This window comes from Eschrichtius robustus, chromosome 18, assembly GCF_028021215.1.
Source record: "Eschrichtius robustus isolate mEscRob2 chromosome 18, mEscRob2.pri, whole genome shotgun sequence".
Lineage (NCBI taxonomy): Eukaryota > Metazoa > Chordata > Mammalia > Artiodactyla > Eschrichtiidae > Eschrichtius > Eschrichtius robustus.
The window spans coordinates 58,966,078-58,976,382 of record NC_090841.1 but is presented as its reverse complement, the minus strand read 5'-3'; the positions used below and the strand labels follow the sequence as shown (position 1 = coordinate 58,976,382).

At 31.9% G+C, this 10,305-nt stretch overlaps 1 non-coding gene across 1 annotated transcript; it reads right to left on the bottom strand.

Moving 5' to 3' along the window:
• Positions 1–1,287: 1,287 nt before the first annotated feature.
• LOC137752303 (U6 spliceosomal RNA) lies at positions 1,288–1,396 on the bottom strand. The gene has a single exon (XR_011071148.1). It is a non-coding gene; the product is annotated as a U6 spliceosomal RNA (small nuclear RNA).
• Positions 1,397–10,305: the final 8,909 nt, after the last annotated feature.

Genomic DNA, 10,305 nt, shown 5'->3' with positions numbered 1-10,305 from the left:
AAGGAGAGTTTGATTTTTGTCTTCATTACCACTTGATTCTGAGAAATATTTTAGAAAATTATATTCATTTTTCCTTTGGAGCTTAGGAGAAGCAAGACATGGAGGAAAAATTCTAGAAGAGACAGAGGGATTCTTTATTATGATGGCTAAACATAATGGGAATGCATCAATTTGGAAAGAAAAATTGTCTTAATTTCATTAAGACAACTCTATTTAAATGGGTAAGTTGATATAGGTAACAATAATTTATTGCCTCAAAGTTAACATGCACATTTTGAACAAGTGTTATTTTCATAATTAAACATTGCATCTTCATTTTATACTTCTAATTCATGATTCCCTTATATAGTAAATGGATATAAATAGATAAATGGTATAATCTAATGATTTGTAACTGTATTGCAGCTCCATTCCTATCCTCCCGTGCTCTTTCCAGTGTCTCATCTTCTTTGCTAATTGGTTTCAGGTTGCTGGTCCTGGAATAAACATTGCTGCTTAGGTCACAGGTGGCCATGTGTGACAGAGTTCTGCAGAAAACCTTTCACCACTGATAGAGGTGTGGAACTTTGGTGACACTAGTGGAGTATAACAACATCTGGTAAAGGTATGTTGTCAAAGAGAATACTGGCAACAAAGGTCATGGTGTAGCAATGAGATGAAGAGAAAGAATTGGAATTATTATTATTTTTAATTGTAGTTGACTTACAATGTTGTGTTAATTTCTGCTTTACAGCAAAGCAATTCACTTATACATCTATATACATTCTTTATAAAATTCTTTTCCATTATGGTTTATCACAGGATATTGAATATAGTTCCCTGTGCTATTCAGTAGGCCATTGTTGTTTATCCATTCTATATATAATAGTTTACATCAGCTAATCCCAAACTCCCATCCATCCCTCCCCCTCCCACCTCCCCTTTGGCAACCACAAATCTGTTCTCTATGTCTGTGAGTCTCTTTCTGTTTCATAGTTAGGTTCATTTGTGTCATATTTTAGATTTCACATATAAATGATATCATATGGTATTTGTCTTTCTCTTTCTGACTTATCTCACTTAGTACGATAATCTCTAGGTCCATCCATATTACTGCAAATGGCATTATTTCATTCTTTTTTACGGCTGAGTAGTATTCCATTGTATATATGTGCAACACCTTCTTTGTCCACTCATCTGTAGGTGGCATTTAAGTTGTTTCCATGTCTTGGCTATTGTGAATAGTGCTGCTATGAACATAGGGGTGCATGTAACTTTTTGAGTTTAGTTTTGTCTGGATATATGCCCCCAAATATGGAATGCTTCATGAGTTTGCACGTCATCCTTGCACAGGGGCCATGCTAATCTTTTCTGTATTGTTCCAATTTTAGTATATGTGTGCTGCTGAAGCGAGCATGAGAATTGGAATTATGGGAGTACTTTTTCCATAGACTCCAGAATAACTAAGCTCACCAAGGTTAAATAGAAAACAGGTGGGAACTAACAGTTTATAATTAATCATTGATATGACTATCAGTGATATCTGGGTCATTCTTGGTGATATTCTATAACTAATAAAACAATTAATTACAATAATTTGGAAAATATTATAAGCAAGGTGGAGATTATAGTAGATAATAGATATTCATTAAACATTAGGTCTCCCACTTTCCCATTTTTTACTGAAAAATAATAGCTACAATAACATCATCAACTACAAAATTACAAAATACCATGTTTGTCACTAGAAGTTTATTCACAGAAATATATGAAGTAGTCAAAGACATAAGGCAGAGTCACAGATCTGAAAGTCTTTACAGTGGGAATGCAAAATGACTATATGCCACAGATGACTTTATTGAAAAGAATTTGTATTGTTACATGACCTTTACCCAGAGATCTTTAAGATTCTTAAATTGCAAGCAGAGTCAATGATTAAATCAAAACTTTATTTAAAACATATCACTTACTTTTAAAAGTTCCTATGTCTAACTATTTATAGGAAGTCATGTTGATAAGATAATGCTTCATTTCAAAAAATGTTGGAGCCCATGGGGCTTTACATGACATGTTCAAGGAGTGTATAATTTTCATTACCCACGCACTACAATGTGCAACATTATTTCCCTTTGAGAAGAATTAATGAAAACATACCTTGACATTATGATTATGGTCATCTGTCTTTGTTTATATTCATCTCAGCTTAATGCAGAAAATGTCAAAGAAAGAATGTAGGGTGAATATTGTGTATCTTTCAGTTTTACTCTCATTGCTCAGCACAAAGGGATGAAAAAGGCATTGTGCTTCTTGTGTGGTAAGAATTTAGCTAATGGATGCATAAAGCAAACAAAGCTGGAAGGAAATGTTTTATTGCTCCATTCTGGACCATATGGATTTTTGTTGCTTTTGTTTTTATTATATTGGATGTTGTTGTTGTTTAAAAGATGCTTAATTTGAAATGTCTGGAACCACACCAAAATGTGGATTTTTACCAACAGAAAACTTTACCTTAAAACATACAACAACTTTGCTTATCCTCTTGCCAAGAAAAAGAAGTCACACATGGTTGGATATCTCTGGAGAAATCCAGAGAACTGAATATAAGGAGAAAAATATTTTTTACTCAAACTATTGCATTGTTTTTTCCATTTAGAATAATAACAAAAAGAAAAAAAGAAAATATTTTGATGATAAACATGGCCACATAATACTATCTAATTTTACTGATATTTAATAGCTAATACTGTTTTAACCAAGGCTACTAATAATATTAATATCCCAGAACTCATATTTTGTGTTAATCAGATACAACTGTCCAATAGTTGTTTTCTTGATATATACGCTTCCAAAATCAAATTGCCTTTTTAACTGGCTCCTCTTTTTCCAGATAAATCCAAAATGCAGAGTGTTGTTTATATTAGTGATGTTTCAATCTAGAAGATGCAACCAAAGTGCATTCTTATTAACTTGCAATTCTTTCTTTTTCATAGATTTTAATGACATAAACTTTCTGTTTATCAATAATTGTAACAAAGATGTGGAGGAGGTAAATTTTTGAACTCCTATATTGAAATTCAATCTTTGATCCATTTCGAGTTTATTTTTGTGTATGGTGTTAGAGTGTTCTAATTACATTTTCTTACATGTAGTTGTCTGGTTTTCCCAGCACCATGTATTGAAGAGACTGTCTTCTCTCCATTGCATATTCTTGCCTCCTTTGTCATAGATTAGTTGACCATAGGTGGTGAGTTTATTTCTGGGCTTTCTATCCTGTTCCATTGATCTATATTTATGTTTTTTGTGCCAGTACCGTACTGTTTTGATTATTGTAGCCTTGTAGTATAGTAGTAAAGTCAGGGAATCTGATTCCTCCAGCTTCGTTTTTCTTTCTCAGGTTTGCTTTGGCTATTCACGGTCTTTTGTGTTTCCATACAAATTTCAGAATATTTTTGTTCTAGTTCTGTGAAAATGCTATTGGCAATTTGATAGCAATAATATTCATAGGAGCAAACACACTATAATAAGCCCTGTCTAAGGAGGGAATAGCAAAATGGAAATATGTAATCTGTCTTGATTCTTATTTTTGTTATTTTTTCTTTTTAACTCAAGTAGTTATATTGTTAACATGGTTTGATTATCAAGAGTGACAATAGGCAGGCTAAATGTGTTATTCCTTTTACTGACAATATGAGATTATCTGAAGGCTGTTCTAATAATGAGTTAACTATTATTCATGACAGTGGTAACAGAGATGGAGTTTAATTCTAGAGATGGCTAAGTCTCAATGTATGCTGATTCTATTAAGCAGATTAGTTTCACTTAATATTAATCTATATGCCATTTCTCAAACCCATATCCTAGTTTTCTATTTTGGCGTCATTTCTAATACCTACAAAATTTACACTGTAAATATTATTAAATGTAATTAAAATTTTAGCTTTAGCCTGAAATCATTTTCATCCTTTATATAAATATCCAGCACCACCTATTGTCTCTCAGCTCTGAATCTGCTATTTTATATTCTGCTTTGTGATGCAGAAACTAAAATCTTACAAAACACATTTCTGCTTTACCAGCTACCACCCAACCAGGCATTGCCAACAGGGGGCACCTGAAGGAGGCTGCAAGGTTGGAGGAGGAAGAAGGGGCTTCTGCCTTTCTGTATGTTTACTGTTACTTTATTTTATATTATATTTTAGTTGCTTACTGTTACTTCTGCTCTAGTTTTTTACTGCTGCATAACAAACAACCCCCAAAATGTAGTGTAGTGTAGGCATAGAATTCCCATTTTTTTTTAATATAATAGACTAGTAGGTCAGGGACTCAGTATGGGCTTGACTTGGGGTCCCCTGTGCAATTGCAGTCAGCTATTGGCTAAAGCTTCAATCAAGCAATCATCACTTGGCATCATCGGTCCTTCATCCATGATGACTCATTTCTATTCCTAGCAAATGATGCTGGCTGTCAGCTGGAAGCTCAGCTGGGCTACTTACTACAATACATACAAGTGGTCTCTATACCATGACAGTGTCAGGGTAGACAGACTTTTTGCATGGCAGATGACTGCCCCACAACTGTTCCATGAGAAACAAGGGAAGTAAGATTCTCAGACTTAGCCTTAAAAATTACACAGCATTACTTATGATGCATTTTCTTGGTTACTAGTACAATAATGATTCAAAGAAAGGGGACACAGATCTCACCTCTCTCTTGGAAGAGCATCCAAGAAGTCTCAGACTCAGGGCCATGGAGCCCCTTCTCAAAGCACAGACACAGCACCTCACAGATCTGAGCGTCAGTTCTTTAAGGTCCCCCTTCCAAGCTTCAAAATTTTAAGAATCCCAAACTCTTCCCTTTGTCCCCCCTTTCCTAAGGAACACCTTAGTCTTTTTTATTTACTTTTACAGTTACCTAACTAAAACATTAATATCAAATTAAGCACTGTTAATACTAAATTTTCTAAGTTAAAATGGCTGCTGTGGTTTTTGCCTGCACTTTGAACACAATAATACACATAGAAAATAAATATTTTGAGACAAATGGAAACTGACTAAGCTAATAATTGGGAAAAAAATCTAATGAAATATCTCAAACTGTTTCTGAAGAGTTTAATCATATCTGGATATATTGATATTTTAAGGGAAAATTATTTTATATGAATTATAGCATTTTATCAAGGACTAACTACTCACTTGTTTTTGCTGTATCCAAGTTCCCTTATGATATCTTGGTTCTAAAAGGGATTGTATATTAAGTTTAATGTAAAACACTAGTAGATAAAATACAGAAGTTTTCAGGAAGTTGAACAGAATACATTTACTTAAATAATTAATTTCAGGATTTTTTGATAAGAATTTATCCAGATGAATACGTCCACTCTGATCACATAAAAATTTTATTATATTGTTGGATGAAGAATGTTTGTTGTATATATGACACATACATATGTATGGTGATAATTATTTCAATAAAATATGCACATTATTGCATACATAAGCTTATTATTCTCTTTATAGAATTTGCCATTAAATACTGTATTGATTGATTTCCCTCAAAATTTTGAAGCACATAATTTTTATGGTTCACTTGTTTGCTGAAATTAAGTTTTTCCATTCCTTAAAACATATCAACCCACAGTATCTCCGAAATTCATCACTATCAGTAAAATTCTTTCTGACTTTGGCACTTTCATGTTTTTAAATCCTTTTTTCCTACAGAGTTTAAATTCTTGGTAAGCATTTGTCCTTGATCTTTAGTCTTAACCTCATCATTGAAAATTTTCAATTCTGTCATTAGTAGCATGGAAATATTGTTTTCCTTATCTAAAACTAAAAACCTGTATGGTAGATTTCTTTGCTTTTCTCTATCCCAGGGAGATAATAGATTAAAATATGATGAGATATAAAAAATATGATGAGACAGAAAAAGAAAAATAGTAACATAGTTACCAACTAAGAGCAAGCTGTAAGAAAGAGCCAAAATACTTGGGTTAGAATGGTTTTAGTGGTTTTTCCCCTTACAAACTCTGTAATACTGAGTTACTTAACCTCTTTGTCCTTTGGTTTCCTCAACTTCAAAATGGTCACTAACTCATATAGTCATTAAGAAGAGTGTGGTAATATATTTAAAGCACTTAGAAATATTTGGTGCACAGTAAGGGCTATGAAAGTGTTAGTTATTATTATGTCAACTACAAAGAAAGATTTACTTCAGAGGTGTAGCATACCTTACTTAAATTGTTTATGATGTAGTCGCTAAAGTTACTTAAGACTGTAATATATTTTCACAAAAGAAATTTGAACTGGGTTTTAAGAACAAGGGAAAAGGTGCCTTAAAGAATCTTCATTTTGAAACATTTCTAAGAGCTAAGCACCATTCATGTATCTCACCCAAGTAAATGTGCATCACAAAAGTATAAAAACCGATGTAGCTTTTTATATTTAGCAAATGTATTAAAAATAAATATTTACCTTAGATGTATGTTGTTATTATAACTATTGGGTATTAACCAAAAGTATAAAGGACAAATATTTGAAGGAGATGAAAAAGACTTAATATTTAAGATTTGCATTAAATGATTGTTTAAAATTTTAACAAATATTTATTATCTTCAGTTACTATTAGTAAATTATAAACTGGAAATAATGTAAACTGTGGAAAAGTTTAAAACTAAAATGAATCACAGCTAAATGTTGCATATAGAAAAGTTTTAAGAAGTTTTTATGCTGTTTAACTAAAAAAATTGAGAAATACATCTATAAATGAGAAATTTATTACTTTCTCAGAGATGAGTCATTAGGTAGCACCAACCTATCAAATAGCCAAAAGCTTGTTAAGAAGAAAAACATGAAAGAATATTTTCTCAGTTAGAGTGAAAATGCAAATTACATTATAGCAAATATGTCCTAGCACTATGTTGCTATTTTTCATAGCAGCTGCAAAAGGTGAAAAATGGCTTAGTTTGAATAATCAAAAAAAAAATGAAATGAGTAAAAATTAGAGTACTTACATTGAATGGACAATTTTCACAATTTAATCAAGTGAACAGTCCCTCTTGATATTTTGTGATTCTAATAATCATTAGGATTCTAGTTGATAAGCTAAACAATCAGATTCATTCTGTTCCTCCCACTAATAAATCAGATAGATGACTTCTGTACATATGAAAGATAATCCATATTCCTGAAATAAATGTTGTTTTATATGAAAACGAAGCAAAAGAAAGTTTAACAACAAATGATAATGTATAAGGTAAAGTCCAGTATAATTTAAATAAATGATAAAACTTTTTAGAAAATGAAAAAGCAGATATATTTTGTTTAATTTGGATGCAACTCATTAAATTTAAATTGTTTAAAAAATAACTTTTAAAAATGAGTTAGCAAGAAGATGTGGTACATATACACAATGGAATATTACTCAGCCATAAAAAGGAATAAAACTGGGTCATTTGTAGAGATGTGGATGGACCTAGTGAGTGTCATACAGAGTGAAGTAAGTCAGAAAGAGAAAAACAAATATCGCATATTAATGCATATATGTGGAATCAAGAAAACTGGTATAGATGACCTTATTTGCAAAGGAGAAATAGAGACACAGACTTAGAGAACAAGTGTATGGATACCAAGGGGGAAAGGGGTGGTGTGGGAGGAATTGGGAGATTGGGATTGACACATATACATTATTGATACTATGTATAAAATAGACTACTGGGGGAACATACCGTATAGCACAGGGAACTACTTAATGCACTGTGGTACCCTAAATAGGGGGAAATATAAAAGGGAGGGGTTATATGTATATGTATGGCTGATTCATTTTGCTCTGGAGTAGAAGCTAACACAACATTGTAAGGCAACTAAACTCCAATAATATTAATTAAAAAACAAACAAAAAAATAGAGTTAGCTATTCTCGACGCTACAATATACAAGTGAAATTTTGAAAAATTAGAGACCAGTTTTATATTATATAAAATATCTTCCTATTTTTCTATTACTTTGGCAGTATAAGATATGAAAAAAAATCAATTATATTGTGACGGAAATGAAAAAAACCTTAATATTTATATATCTGCCTATAACATATGGTTAATACATGTAATCCCAGAACGGTCAAATTTCTTTCACAAAGTTACAAACTAGGAGAATATATGCCTGTTGTATTCTAAGTTTAGCTTCCAATTCAGTGCTATTTCTTAGACATCAACCAGTCCCTCAATTAGCCAGAACAGCAGTCATTGAAGATAGAGATCACATAAATATATATATTTAAAATTGAACCTTGTGATAAATCAAATAATAGTAGAATTCCATTTTAAAATATACTTTCATAAAGTCCATTTTGAAGCTATGAATTTGTCACTATTTCCTGGAATTTCACTCTCTAATTTAAAATTCCAAAACTGTACAAAATAAAATAAAATCTTGTGAATTAGAATGATTCATAATTTGAACTATTTAATAAAAATTTTATGATTGAAGAGTTTGAGTTAATATTTTAATTTTTGCTGAAAAAACACTGAATTTCAAATATGCTTAATAAAATTTAGTAGCTTTCACTGTGATTGGTAGAGAGTTTGTTTTTTATTATCTATAGTTTATCTATCTATCTATCTACCTATCTATCACCTATCTTCTGTTTTATTAAGCATGACCATAAGCTTAAATATGCATGCATAAATACATGTAAAACATCACAAATTACTTTGCAAGAGAAAGTTATATAACCGTGGCCATTGTCCAGTTTGTAATAGGTAATTGTTAGCCATTTATTTATTCAATCAACAAAATATTTGTTAATGCCTATGTCTGCATGCTATATTTAGCAATAGATACAGAAAAGATGATTGATTTCGATTCCTGCTGGTTATAGAAAAAACTGTCAGCAATCTCCAAATAAGGCCGAGAATTTCTGGCATATAGTCAAGTAATAATTTTGATACCTTTTTAACTAACATAAAGCAAAAAGCAGTTGTAACTGAATTTCACAATGGACCCCAAATTTCTGCCCACAGAGACTAGTAAAACATTGAGTGGACCCTTTCTCTTTCTCTAGGACACCAGTCATGTATAATCTGCAGAGACTGCTTTGTGGGAGCAGACAAACTCTCTCTTGTCGTATATCAAATTACTGAATGATCAGCACTACTTCTGTGCTGGAATATTAAAGTGATTTAAAATCTCACCTTGAGACAGAGGACTGGAAACAGTGTTAATAATACCTTAAAGAAAACAATGGAATACTTAAGTTTGTTCCTCTTCAGTTTCTAGAACTTTCTATTGCATTGTTATTAAAAAGAATCATAAGAGAATCTATTCTAGGAAGCACTTACACTTCCCTCAAAATGCTTTTAAATGAGAAGAAAAAAATCACATAAACAGGTATTATAAAATAATCAGTTGAACTCTATAATAGAAGTATATAAATGTTGCTCAGTCACAAGTTCAAGAGAATGGAATAGAGGACTGGTAGACCTTATTATTAAATAATTCCATTGTTAACTAGTAAAGAAAACGGAATGTGGAAGAAGTAAAACTGCATTTCCATTCCAATGTTTCCCTCAGACAGGTTCTGAAAATGAGCACATCCTGGAGAGCTTTGCCTTCTTTATATTCAGGACCAGGTCCTCAAAAATGCAAGTCACATATTCAATCTTCTTATATTCACAGGAAGAGTTTATGGGAAATAGATTAACTTAATTCTGACAATTAGCTTTAATATTTTGCAGGGACTAAGGGGAGAGAATGAGAACTCTAAGAACTTAAAGAAAAATTTATCTTGACATATGTAAAATGGTATGGGAGTGTAGAGGAGGTATTACCTGTTTACTGGATATCAACATAAATTGAAGTGAATGAAACTGAGGGAGGTTGTTAGGCAAATTATTTACTTACTTTCAATCCCTTTAACTCTATTATTCAGAATCAAATTATTTGCAAACTAAGGAAGTGTCTCCCACTTTCATAACTCTGTTCTTTTTCTTTCCTCCATCTTTCTACATTCCCAAAGCCCTTCTCTTTACTTACAGAATTATGAATCACTCTTACAAAAAAGCCTTAGAGCTTCTGCCAACATTTCCAACATCCAGTACTTTAGAAGATAGAGAAGATTTAACAACAGGATATCTTAAAGAAGGAACCAGCTAAGTAGAAGGAAAAGCAGGAAAATAGTGAAAACATGGTAAAATGAGTACTTCAAGAATAAGTAGTTAATCAGCTAACCACAAGGAAGGTGAGGGAACACGAAGCTGAGAACTGAAATACTAAAATAAATGCTGGGAATAATAACTTTGTTTAATTGGATTGCTAACAACATTGAAGTGGAT